The sequence below is a fragment of the Cololabis saira genome, chromosome 6 (assembly GCF_033807715.1).
Source record: "Cololabis saira isolate AMF1-May2022 chromosome 6, fColSai1.1, whole genome shotgun sequence".
NCBI lineage: Eukaryota > Metazoa > Chordata > Actinopteri > Beloniformes > Belonidae > Cololabis > Cololabis saira.
In genome coordinates this window covers 10770401-10783583 of record NC_084592.1, presented here as the reverse complement: position 1 = coordinate 10783583, position 13183 = coordinate 10770401, and the positions used below count along the sequence as shown (strand labels likewise).

Here is a 13183-nt window from a genome sequence, read left to right as displayed (position 1 = left end):
GAAAACGCTCCAGGAGCCACTAGGGCGGCGCTAAAGAGCTGCATGCGGCTCTAGAGCCACGGGTTGCCGACCCCTGCACTATGTGTTTGCTGCCTGATATCTTTTTAGACAAGAACTTTAAAGAGAGGAAGCATTCAGCCCAACTCTTTCTCCATGTTTGCGGGTGCTGAAGCCTAAAAAAGTGTCATTAGTGAGATGTTTGTATTTGCAGGGTACGGTGACATCACAGTCCCACAGCAGAATAGAAATATCCAGCCTCCTCATCTTTTCTCACCTTATTTCACACCAATCTGCATTTGGTGTACGTTTTAATGGGTGTCACAAAGCCATAACATAATTAGACTGATGATTTACCTCATGGTTTTAGATGTTATTTTGTTAATAACTCTCAAGTACATAGTTATTCAACCCGACAGGTTAAGAAACTTCACCTTCCATTGTATAAAACATCCCGTGGTCAGTTTTCTATTAAATACCGTGCAGTTATCATGTGGAACAATTACGTACATTTAATTGATTCATCTTTGTCACTGTCCATGTACAAAAAGAAACTTCAGAATGCTCTGCTCTCTAAATCATTTGATTTAGAATAATAGGACCTCTTTTTTTTCACCTTTTCCTTTACAGGAAATGTTCAGTTTGTGCATTTAATATGTAAATGTGATTTATATCCTTGTATTTGTGTGAAACAAAATGTAAAAAAAAAATAAAAAAATAACGCTAATCTCATAAAAGGAAACCTCCACCGATGGGGGGGTGTAGTCCAGTTATTAGCTCCGCCCCTTTCAACAAGCTGCTGTGAAAAGGATTATTTCAAGCTCCACAGCGGGGATTGTTCAGAGCACCCCACGTTTCTTGGTGTCATCATGGACAACCTTCTCATGGTCCACCAGCCTGAATGTGAAGAAACCCCTGCAGCATCTGTATTTGCTCTATACACCAAGGAGAGCTCAGCTCTGATTTTTTTCCCCCCAAATCTCTGCTGGAATACAACACCTGTAACAGCGCTGTATTTACACCCCCCAGTGTTGTCCCTGCTGTGACTGTCAGCTGCGCTGCATGTCAGTCCTGCTGCGTTGCACTACGTGCAATTTGCCAACAGGTCCCTGAAGGTTTGCATGTTGTTTTCCTCACGTTTGTGCCCTCCATGTGGTCCTGTGGTTGTGTTTTCCTGTGCTGCACCATCAAGGTCCTGCAGGAACGCTGGTTCGTTTCACTATGTTCTGTGTGTATGCTTGAAACGACAACAGAGGTGTCAAATGTATTCACATTCATTACTCAGGTAGAAGTATAGATACTAGAGTTTAAAAATACTCCTGCAGAAGTTGAAGTATCAACTCAAGTTTTTTACTCAAGTAAAAGTATAAAAGTACTGGTTTCAAAACTACTTGAAGTATAAAAGTAAAAGTAATGTAAGGGGGAAAAAAGCCATTAAGGACAAAAGCCATTGAAAATGAATGCATCTTAGTATAATGCAAATATATTAAAGAACCATATATGTGTACTATTGAGCATTAACATGTGTTTCAGAGAGCAGGAGATATGATGACTAGTTGCCTATAAGTATTGTAATGGTGCAAAAAGTCAAACTTCAGAGGCATGTTATCATTTATCCTAACCTTTATTGGAATGTACATCCAAGTTTAGTTGCAGGAATCTGAGGGAACGGATGTAAGAACAAAACTGGACAAGAACATCTGAAACAACCACAACCAAATTCACTCTATCCGGATGGAGCAATTTAACTGGATAGTTTTGTTTAAAGGCCGAAATGAAATAGAGTAACGAGGCTGTTTTTAAAATGTAAGGAGTAAAAAGTACAGATAATTGCGTGAAAATGTAAGGAGTAAAAGTAAAAAGTCGTCTGAAAAATAATTACTCCAGTGAAGTATAGATAACCAAAATTTCTACTTTAGTAAGGTAACGAAGTATTTGTACTTCGTTACTTGACACCTCTGAACGACAAACACTCGTCTTGAATTGATCTGCCACATGTGATATATGTTCACATGTGTAACATCATGTCAGAATAAAACTTGCTACTTGGTTCCATGTCTATAATCTCTTTTTTTTTTTTTTTTTTTTTTTGACCTTGACGCTTACGATACAACGTCACACTTTTAAACTAATAGCCTGATCTTGTGGGGCCATCAAAGTGCTCCTGCGTTTTTTTAAAGTTTCTGTTATTTTTATCACGTTTGAGCTGACACTTCTCCCTGGTACAATTGTGCTTTTATCTTGCAGGGGGAAATTTAGCTCAGCGTGACACGTCTTCAACTGTGAAAAGACAGAATTTAGTTTTGAAGTCCCAGAAGATGGAAATGCAGGAAGAATGCGGGCCTGCTTCTCCTCGGGCAAGGTCGAGCCGGTGTTTCACTCTGGGTTTGATTCACTGCAGTCTCCGTCGCTCTGGTGTTTGTCTCCGCCCCACACTTGGATCCATCAATACACATTTGCTGTTGTTTTTTTTTATAATATCCAATCCAAGTACCTTCTTATATATCACAGACCAACCGACATGTTTGCTTCACGTCCTAACGAGAGATTTACAGATGCAACTCGTCATCAATCAAACTCGTGATCTTCATTTAGCAGACGTATAATGAATCAAACTTTAGTTGTTGTTCGTATAGTCCGATGGGTCTCAGTCCCACATCCTGATTTTAGGACGCCCTTAACATTCACTGTCACTTATTTCTTATTTTTTCTTCCTTCCACATTTCTGCAAATTTCTAGGTCTTCAATCTAAGATCCGTCTTTCAGCTATACAGTAATGAATTATGATTTGGATGCCTATAATGCAAACATACACTAACACTCCTACTGTGCCTGTATAAATATATAAAATGCTTTACTATGCTGGGTTCAACGGCACATGTAATCTGGCCGTCCTTGAGGATCTATGTGGCAGATTCTGCACTTCACTAGAGCAACAGCCTCCCTCAAATCCTCTCCTCAGACTTCAGACACCTTACAACGGACTGATTCTCCTATTTTGAACCCACACAGCTGCTGTTCTGTTCACACCTCAGAACCAGAACATGAAAATCTGCTCTATCCAGATGGACGCAGGATGACTCCCTGCCTCCTGTCAATCATCAGCTCCAACACTAAATTACTGGATTCTCCAGGCAATTAACAAGCTGTCAAATCCACATTATTATCCACTGCATTTTTACCAGCCGAGCACGTCTCTCAACTCAGCCAAAACCTGGAATAGTCATTTCTTTTTAATGGTTCTAAAATTGGTTTTAATTAAAGCCAAAATTAGACCGAATTTCACAAAAAATACCAAAATCTGCACCTTCCTCGGCCCTCAGTACAAATGTGGTCGTCAATCCAAAGCAGGTTGTCCAGACCCGGACCCAGATCCAGACCCGGTGCACAATAAACCTGAGTACACCATGTTCCACGATCACGGTTGGATGCTTAAAAACCAACTTTGAGTGGATTAGTCTCAATTTACACTACCCAGATATAAATTAGTGAAACTCACTTTTATAAACCAAAATATGTTCTTCCAGATCCTCAAGATGGATTTAAAAAAATGCCTATGTTGTGTCAAATTCTTTATTAAATTAACTTAATATAGACAAATAGGTATAATTCAATTATAGGCTGAAATGATAAACATGAGGATTATTATCACTCAAGTAGTTTATTTCATATAAATTGATAAACTTCCCTCATCTATTAGGTTTTACAGTCAGTTTAGAAAATGATGTCTGTTCAGAAATAACCTCAGTCCTCCTCATATAAACTGTCCTGATGGATATTCATTATGTTCTCAGTGCTTTTATTGAGCCTGACACCGGATTTCCACTCCTGACAAATGGAGCACACCCGGATTTACTCAGCTACATATCAACCTGGGCTTCTTGTTCAGTTCAAGTTCAAAAATACTTTAATACATCCATCAACCCCAGCAGCTGCAGTCATTCCACACCACCTGGTCCAGCGTTAGGTGTTTTTGCTCTTGTGTGAACGGCTTATGACTAACATGATTGTATTCTTGCCTGGGGCTCGCCCTCGTCTGCCAGCCAGGCAGTCTGCTTTCTAAAACGAGCCGTTGACCCCGGTCTACCTGAAGAGCTCGCTCTGTTTCAGCCGTCTCCTGTTTTCAGCATAACAGCTCCCTGAAATCCACCTGCAGTACCTGTGTTTGGATCTGTCTTTTAAAACACTCTGCCAGACTTAATTACACCTTCCTGATTTGACTTAAGATGTTTTTACTAAAGTAATATCTGCCATATAAGCATCCAAACACCTTCCTGTAGGTAGATGAGCAGGAAGCAGAGAAAAAATAACAGCAATAATAAAAAAAAATATATATATAAGTTAGCCATAGTAACCAAGAAAAAACTGAGACAGCAAGAACTGAAGTTTTGAAAGATTCAAGAGTGGCAAACAATCAAAATGAGGTGCTTAAAGCCACTAGATGTAGCGATATCACATCCTACCACATGTGGGCAGCATATTGCACTGCAAAAACTCAAAATCCTACCAGGAATATTTGTCTTATTTCTAGTTCAAATGTATCCTTTTTAGTCAAAAAATATCATTACACTTAAAACAAGAGTCCAGAAAAGAAATAACCAGAAAAATAACTTGTTATTTGACAATTTTCACCTGTTTCAAGTAAATTTTCACTTGAAATAAGATAGATTTATCTTCTCATTACAAGCAAAAAAATCTTGTTCCACTGGCAGATTTTTCTACTTATTTTAATTGAAAATCTACTTGAAACAGGTGAAAATTGTTGTTTTTTTCCAGCGATGAGTCTTGTTTTAAGTGTAATGAGATTTTTTTTTACTAAAAATGATACATTTTAATTAAAAATAAGACAAATATTCTTGTTAAGATTTTGAGTTTTTGCAGTGTGGAACAAAGTTTGTGTTGGCTCCTGGTATAAGACAGTCAAGAGCACCTCTAGTGGCTAAAAACAATATCACATCACAAGCATGCCGGCCCTGCTCATTCAACACAGCATATCTACAGGACTGTCTCAGAAAATTAGACTATTGTGATAAAGTTCTTTATTTTCTGTAATAAAATTAAAAAAACAAAAATGTCATACATTCTGGATTCATTACAAATCAACTGAAATATTGCAAGCCTTTTATTATTTTTTTTTTTTTTTTTTTTTTTATTGATCATTTAGACATATATTTGTTCATACATTCCAGGCTTTTTTCTACATACAAAAGTAACGTTTTACAAAATGGCTATAAAAGGATATTATACAAGAATAAAATAAAAACATATCAGATGCAATGAATTATATTATTATCGTAAAACTTAAAATAAAATAAAACGACTGAAAGAAAGGAAAAAAAAAAAAAAAAAAAAACAGAACACAAACAAAAGGTTGACTGGGAAACCCATCCCTGGTAAGCTACCCTCCCCTCACCTGTCGTGCCTCCCCTCCCTCCCCCCACGAAGACCCTACCTACTACTGTATGTCAGGAGCTGTAATGTGTTTGCTGAGAGACGTGCTGCTGTGTTGGGTTTATATATTTGCAAGGTATGATATAAGAGGTTGCCAGGTTTTATTGAAGAGTTGAACATTGTCTTTCAGAATGTGTCTAATCCTTTCCAGATGGAGAGTGTTAGTTATGGCCTCTACCCACATCTTAGATGTTGGCGCATTTACATTTTTCCATAGTGTGAGAACTATTTTCTTTGCGATTATAAGGCTGTATGAGACAAAGCATTGTTGTGCTTTGTTTAGTTTGTTGAGAGTGTCAGATACCCCAAGAATGATGAGTAGAGGTTCTGGTTTGATCACAATCCTCATGACCTCAGACATTATATTAAAAACATCAATCCAAAATGAATTAATCTTGGGGCATGTTACATAACTATGAATATGCGTTGCGACAGAGGATTTACATTTATCACATATGGGTGAGACCTCTGGATATATATTATGTAATTTTTCTTTTGAGTAGTGAAGCATATGTATAATTTTGAATTGAATAAGGCAATGTCTTGCACTGTGTGAACAGGTATTGATCTTCTCAAGGGCCCTGTCCCATAGATCCCCTGGGATCTGTTCACCAAGTTCTTTCTCCCATTTATTTCTATGTAAATGGTCAGGGGGATGGTTTAGTGATAAGAGGGTGTTATAAATACGGGTTATCAGTTTTGCTTCAGTTGGCTGCAGTTTCAAACAGTCATCTAATGATGATTTTGATTCCGTCTCAAAATCTTTCAAATGTTTCCGTATGTAGTCCCTGATTTGCAAGTAGTGAAAAAAATGCTTATTCCCCAATCCAAATTTCTGCTGCAGTTGTAAAAATGAAGCAAATACTCCTCCTATATATAAATCTCCAACGCATCTAATACCCTTCTCACTCCACACAGAGAATGCTCCGCTTAAACCAGAGGGGGCAAAGGTGGGGTTTCTATCTATCGATAATGCATGGGACACAGATTTAAGATTGAAATGGGATTTGATTTGTTTCCAGATACAGATCATGTTGTAAATAATAGGATTATTGTTATATAATAACCTACTGATCTTAGTTGGAGCCAGTAGTGTCGCAGCCAGTGACCATGGATGACAGTCCTCCCGCTCCATCAGCAGCCATTTAGGTGGAGGTGTTGTAGTATTTAGCCAGAATGTCACAGTCTTAATCGCTGATGCCCAGTAATAGAGCAAAAAATTTGGGAGTGACAATCCTCCCGCCGATTTTGGCCTGCAAAGATATTTCTTGCTTATTCTAGGGGGTTTGTGACTCCACAAGAAGGGAGTAATTAGAGAGTCTAATTGTTTAAAAAATGTTTTTTTAAGGAAGACTGAGATGTTTTGAAACAGATATAATATTTGCGGGAGAAAGACCATTTTCACCGCATTTATTCTTCCAATTAACGAAATCGGGAGTGAGTCCCAAAATAACAACCTAGCACGTAATCTTTCTATAAGGGGAGGGAAGTTTTCTTGGAAAAGAGAGGTATAATGTCTTGTCACTTCTATCCCCAAGTAGGTGAATTTTTCTGAGGAGATTCTAAATGGAAACTTGATCAGGGGTGACACGTCCTCCATGTGGACCGGCATCAGAACACTTTTTGTCCAGTTAATTTGGTAACCTGAGAAGGTTCCAAACAGATCAATTTTATCTAAAAGCGCTGGAATAGTAACATGTGGACGTGTTAAATGGAGAAGGATGTCATCCGCGTACAGGGATATTTTACTACTTGTTCCTTTAGTGGTGTAACCATGTATCTGAGGGTCCAGCCTTATACTTTGAGCCAACGGCTCAATGGCAAGAGCGAAGATTAAAGGGGAGAGGGGACATCCCTGCCTCGTTCCTCTGCACAACTTAAATGAGGAGGATAATGTTCTATTGGTTAGAATTTGGGCCGTAGGACTATTATAGATGAGTTTGATTAACGACAGAAATCTAGCGCCGAGATTGAATCTGCTAAAAACTTCAAATAAGTAATGCCATTCAATCTGGTCAAAAGCCTTCTGAGCGTCAAGCGAGAGTATGACGAGATCGCTGGATGGTCCTCTCTTTGTGTACATGATATTAAAGAGACGTCTAAGATTGGAGGTGGAGTTCCTATTCGGTACAAAACCCGTCTGATCTGGGTGAATAAGTTTCTCTAGCAAGGAATTTAATCTGCTGGCCAGTATTTTGGAGAACAATTTCCCATCAACATTCAGGAGCGAGATAGGACGATATGCACCTACTTGCTGCGGGTCTTTCCCTTTTTTATGAATCACTATGATCACAGCTTCAGTCAAAGTCGGCGGCAAAACACCATTTGTCTGGGCATGTTCAAATACTCTTAATAAATAAGGGGATAATTTTTCACTATATGTTTTATATAGTTCTCCAGGAAGACCATCGGGACCTGGTGTTTTATTATTTTTCAATGAGGCAGTAGCCCTCTGTACCTCTGCAACTGTAAGCCCAGCGTTCAGTGATTCACAATCTTCCACACCCAATTTGGGAAGGTCGCATTTATCTAAAAATCCATTCACAATTTCAGAATTCGGGGTAGATTTAGAAGTATACAATTCAGTATAAAATTCAAGAAACCTACTATTTATATCTTTAGGTTTTGTGAGGATCTTGTTGTCGCGGGCCTTTATCATATGTATTGTCCTATCGTTCTCCATTTTCCGAAGTTGCCGGGCTAATAATTTATGTGGTTTATCACCGAATTCAAAGAACCTCTGCCTGGTATAAAGGAATGCTTTACTTATTTTCCCAGACATAATTTCATTGTATTCGTACTTCAGGGCTGCTATTTTCCCATGCAGATCTTTAGATGGGGACTGAGCATTTTCTCTGTCAAGTAACTTGATCCGTTTTTCTAAATCCTTTAACTTGGTCATATTTTCTTTTTTCTTTGATGCTTCAAATGAGATTATGCTACCTCTAATATAGGCTTTGTACGCTTCCCAAAGGGTGGAAGGTGAAATCTCAGGAGTGTCATTCTTCTCAAAGTACAGGGAAATTTGATCATTCAGATATTCCCGGAATTTCTTATCAGTGAGAAGTTGTGGATTTAGTCTCCAAGATGTATGGGGTTTATCCATATGGTCTAAGCGTACCGAAAAGGAAAGGGGGCTGTGATCTGAAATTACAATGCTGTGATACCGCACATCTAATACAAAAGGTGCAAGTCTGGCATCGACTAGGAAGTAGTCTATTCTACTATAGGAATTATGCACAGGTGAATAAAATGAATAGTCTCTACCTGAGGGGTTCATAATCCACCATATGTCTAGGATGTTTGTATTATTTATGTATGTATTCAGATATTCACTTGAAGTTTTACTTGAGAGGTTTGTTGTGGAGGATCTATCAAGATAAGTATCCAAAACGGTATTAAAATCCCCTCCAATTATCAAATTAGTTTGTGAGATATCCGGTATCAATGCAAAGACTTTTTGAAAAAATACAGGGTTGTCTGTATTGGGGGCGTAAATATTCACTAGAGTAAGGGAGATATTGTGTATTTCTCCAATCACTATAATATAGCGACCCTCTTTATCAGTAAACATTTTTTTCTGCACAAAAGGAACACCTTTTCTAAATAAAATTGCTGCACCCCTTGCTTTGGATGAGAAGGTGGAGTGATAAATTTCACCTATCCACCTTGTCCTAAGCCTGCCATGTGAATTATTATTCAGATGCGTCTCCTGTAAAAACATAATGTCTGAGGCCAGTGTTTTAAGATGGGACAAAACCTTCCCTCTTTTGACAGGATTATTTACTCCTCGTACATTCCAACTGGAAAATGTGAGATTTCTTATCCCTGCGTTATTGACATTCGTAGTCATCAGCAGTTATGGAGCAGTATTGTACAATCAGTGTCTCATCTGACATGCAAAACCTTTTCGTAGGGTCTTCGTATCCCTCCCACCCCGCCACTGTACGCCCATCTACTAGTCCCTTCCCCCACCCAAATTTCCCTCCCCAGGTCAACCACAACCACAAAATAACAAGAACAAACAAAACTACTCTAGCCAGTTCAAAATGAATGGCGCGAGCCTTCTTAGGGAAGCTAAATAAAATAACTAATGTTACTACCCTACATTTGTTGATGGCCTGCTGCTAACTTCTAAATTGGTCCACCAACTCTGACATTCAGTAACAAGATATTTAAATGGAAGGGGAACGAACAATCAAGTAGTAACACGCACTTATTCAAACTTGAAATCCACAGTAGCTTGCAGCAAAAAATACAAACCTTATACATGGATAAACATAAGAAAAAACAAAAAAGTTATGGCTTTCGCCTCAGGAAAAACCTAACCGCAATCTTAAGATTTTCTATCAACTAGGGGCAAAACACTTGAAGGAACTTTAAAGTAAGCACAGTACCAGAATCAGATATTAATAAGAGACACATAATTAACACAGTGTGGTATTTAAAATGTATCTGCAACCTGAGCCTGAGAACAAATAAGAGCACTGAGAGACCGACAGGGAGAAAGACGTGTTAAAGTCTTCCTCTCTGAGGCTTTGTACCAATATAACCCTTTAAATTATTTCAAAAACAGAAAATAGAATAAACAAAAATCCAGCTTCTCAAATATTGAACCTGGCAGCATCTTCAACCTCTGTATTATGGTTTGTTACTCAGACACAACCAGGTACTTGAAGGCATCATAACCATCTTACACTAGCACGCCAGGGACAAAAAAAAAAATAAATAAATAAATAATGAAAACCAATCCAGGTTGTGGCGCTAGTGAACTGGGACCTCATTTAAAATGGACTGCGTAGGATTCATACTAAAAGTGCACGTACGCTCAAAAGCCGAAAATGCCGTGCGCAAAAAAAAATCCGGATCAATAAAACCATGTGCACGCAGACTTCCACGCAGTCCAGCTGGAAGGTTGCGTAGCTGAATCCACGCCCAGAAATGCATATGGATGAGCCTGCTGAGCATGCGCAGTGGCTTTCTGCAGCCTGTTTGGCGCAGATCCATGGTTTGGCGTCAGAATGAATGAGAAGTAGCAGCCACCGTGACACTGACTTTCACGGAGACCTAGATGCTGTAGATGATGTGGAGGACAGGAAAACCACATTATTTGGTGGTCACAGTAAAAGTTAGAATAAGTATATGAATAGTATACAATAAAATAAAGTGAGTGGGTGGCAGCACGCCGTTGCTGCGCTAAACGCCGTGAGTTCCCCGGCGCAACAGGGGGGACATGCCCCCCGTCTTTTCAAAACTATGTTTTTTTTCCCCTTACTTTTTACAGTTTAAAAACTAACGGTAGGATCAGCCTTAAATTGCAAATTATCAAGACACTGTATGAAAGCGATACGAAAACGGCCCCGCAGCCCCGCTTCACCCCCCGCTCCTTCTCCTCCTCCTCTCCCGTCTCTCCTCAGAGCTGCTCAGGGCGGGTTTATGGTTCCGCGTCACCGACGCAGAACCTACGGCGTAGCTGCGCGTCGCCGCGTACCCTACGCCGTAGGCTCTGCGTCGTTTTTTTTAATTCAAGATCTTTTTATTGGAATTTTCACAGAGTAAAAAAAGGTGAAATGCTGCATGTCGATTACAAATATTTTGAGTAGGCATGGGCATGTTAATCATAGCATACACCAGTGTACAAAATATAAAAAACAATTAAACAGTATGAAAAAATATAAAATAGTAACAAAAACAAACTACAGACCAAACTAATCCCTCCCCTGTCACTGCCAGATTACTAATCACGATATGAGGTCACTCTATCATCAAAAGCCTGCACTAGGAATACAAAAGAAATATGAAGTATAGTTCACAGGGTCTGGAATGCTTCTAGAAAAGGTCCCCACACTTTCTGGAACTTATTTGATTTCTGAAGCGAGTATCTAATTTTCTCCAGTTTTAAGCAGGACATGATGTCTTCCAGCCATTGTGCACGAGTAGGAGGGAAGGGATCCTTCCACCTGAACAGAATTGCCCGACGAGCCAAAAGGGAGGCAAAAGACAAAGTGTGCCCCTGTGCAGTGGTTAACTTCCTTCCTCCCTCCATGACCCCAAACAGGGCAGTCAGTGGGTTTGGTTCTAATCTGATTTTAAGCACCAGAGAGAGAGTATGAAATACTTCCATCCAGTACTTATTTAGACATGGGCAGGACCAGTACATGTGGATGAGAGAGGCTTCGGCTACTTTACATCTTACACAGTATGGACTAATATCTGGGTACATGGAGGATAGCTTTGCTTTGGAAATATGAGCCCTGTGTACCACTTTAAACTGAATTAAGCAGTGACGTGCGCACAGGGAGGTTGTATTAACCAGTTTGAGTATGGACTCCCAGGTATCCTCTGATAAGGGAAGCCCTAAGTCCTGCTCCCATGCTGCTTTGAGTTTATCTGTAGGGGCACTCTTAAGATCCAGCAACATGCCATAGAAAGACGAAATGAGCCCCTTTTTGAATGGGTCTGTGGCAAGAACTTTGTCAACTGTGGTCAAGCCTATCGATGCACCAGGGCTGGGTGTCTGGGAAAGAACAAAATGTCTAGCCTGAAGATACCTAAAGAAATGTGATTTTGGAAGGCTGAATTTACTACTTAACTGCTCAAAAGATGCCACGGTGCCGTCTATGAACATATCTTTAAAACGAATCATACCCCTCCTGTGCCATTCCTGGAAGGTGGGGTCCTCAAGGGATGGTTTGAAAGAGTGATTTGATGCAATGGGGCTAAGAAGAGAGAAGCTGTGAAAACCAAAAAACTTCCTAAATTGGGCCCAAATTCTAAGAGAATGTTTAACCACTGGGTTTTTGATTGATTTAAGTGAAGGAAGTGGAAGTGAGGAGCCGAGTAGGGCAGGAATTGACAGGTCATCAGTTGGATGTAACTCCATCGCCACCCAGTCAGGGCGGTCAGCGCCGTCGCCGTGGAAGGACCAGAATGCAAGGCAGCGCAGGTTAGCAGCCCAATAGTAATAACGAAAGTTTGGGAGGGCCAGACCACCTGCAGACTTAATTTTTTGAAGGTGAGTTTTGTTCAAACGTGGCCGTTTACCTCGCCATAGGTATGAAGATATAACTGAGTCAAGGGACTGAAAAAAAGGACCAGGAATAAAGAGTGGTAAGGTCTGGAAAAGGTACAAAAATTTAGGTAAAATGGTCATTTTGACTGAATTGATGCGACCCACAAGAGACATTGACAGGGGTGACCATTGTGTAAGGGTTTGTTTGGTCTCATTTAACAATGAGATAAGATTCTCTTGGAGCAGGTCTTTGTGTTTCCTTGTCACCGATATGCCTAAATAGGAGAATTTGTCATTTGCGATTTTAAAGGGAAAATTGGAAAGGTCTAAAGCATGCGATTCGAGATTGGTAGGGAAAAGCTCACTTTTGCTGAGATTCAGTTTATAGCCTGAGAGTTTCCCAAACTGACTGAGAAGTGACAGCGCAGGGGGTAATGACGCCAGAGGGTGAGAGATGAAAAGCAAGAGGTCATCGGCATAAAGCGAGACCTTATGTTCCCTGCCACCTCTCCAGATACCGGACACATCCTCACAAGATCGGAGCGCTGTGGCAAGCGGTTCGATAGCCATGTCAAAAAGCATGGGACTAAGGGGGCACCCCTGACGGGTTCCACGATGCAGATTAAATGGTTTTGACCGTTGAGAGTTAGTACGAATTGAGGCTGTTGGGTGTAAATAGAGAAGTTTAATCCACAGAGCAAAGTTCGGACCAAAACCAAACCT

General features: G+C 39.9%; 1 protein-coding gene across 2 annotated transcripts in view; it reads right to left on the bottom strand.

Annotated features, from left to right (window-relative positions):
• Positions 1-13183, bottom strand: part of pde1a (phosphodiesterase 1A, calmodulin-dependent) — an 80524-nt gene that overhangs the window by 25927 nt on the left and 41414 nt on the right. The gene's annotated exons all lie outside the window — the stretch shown is intronic.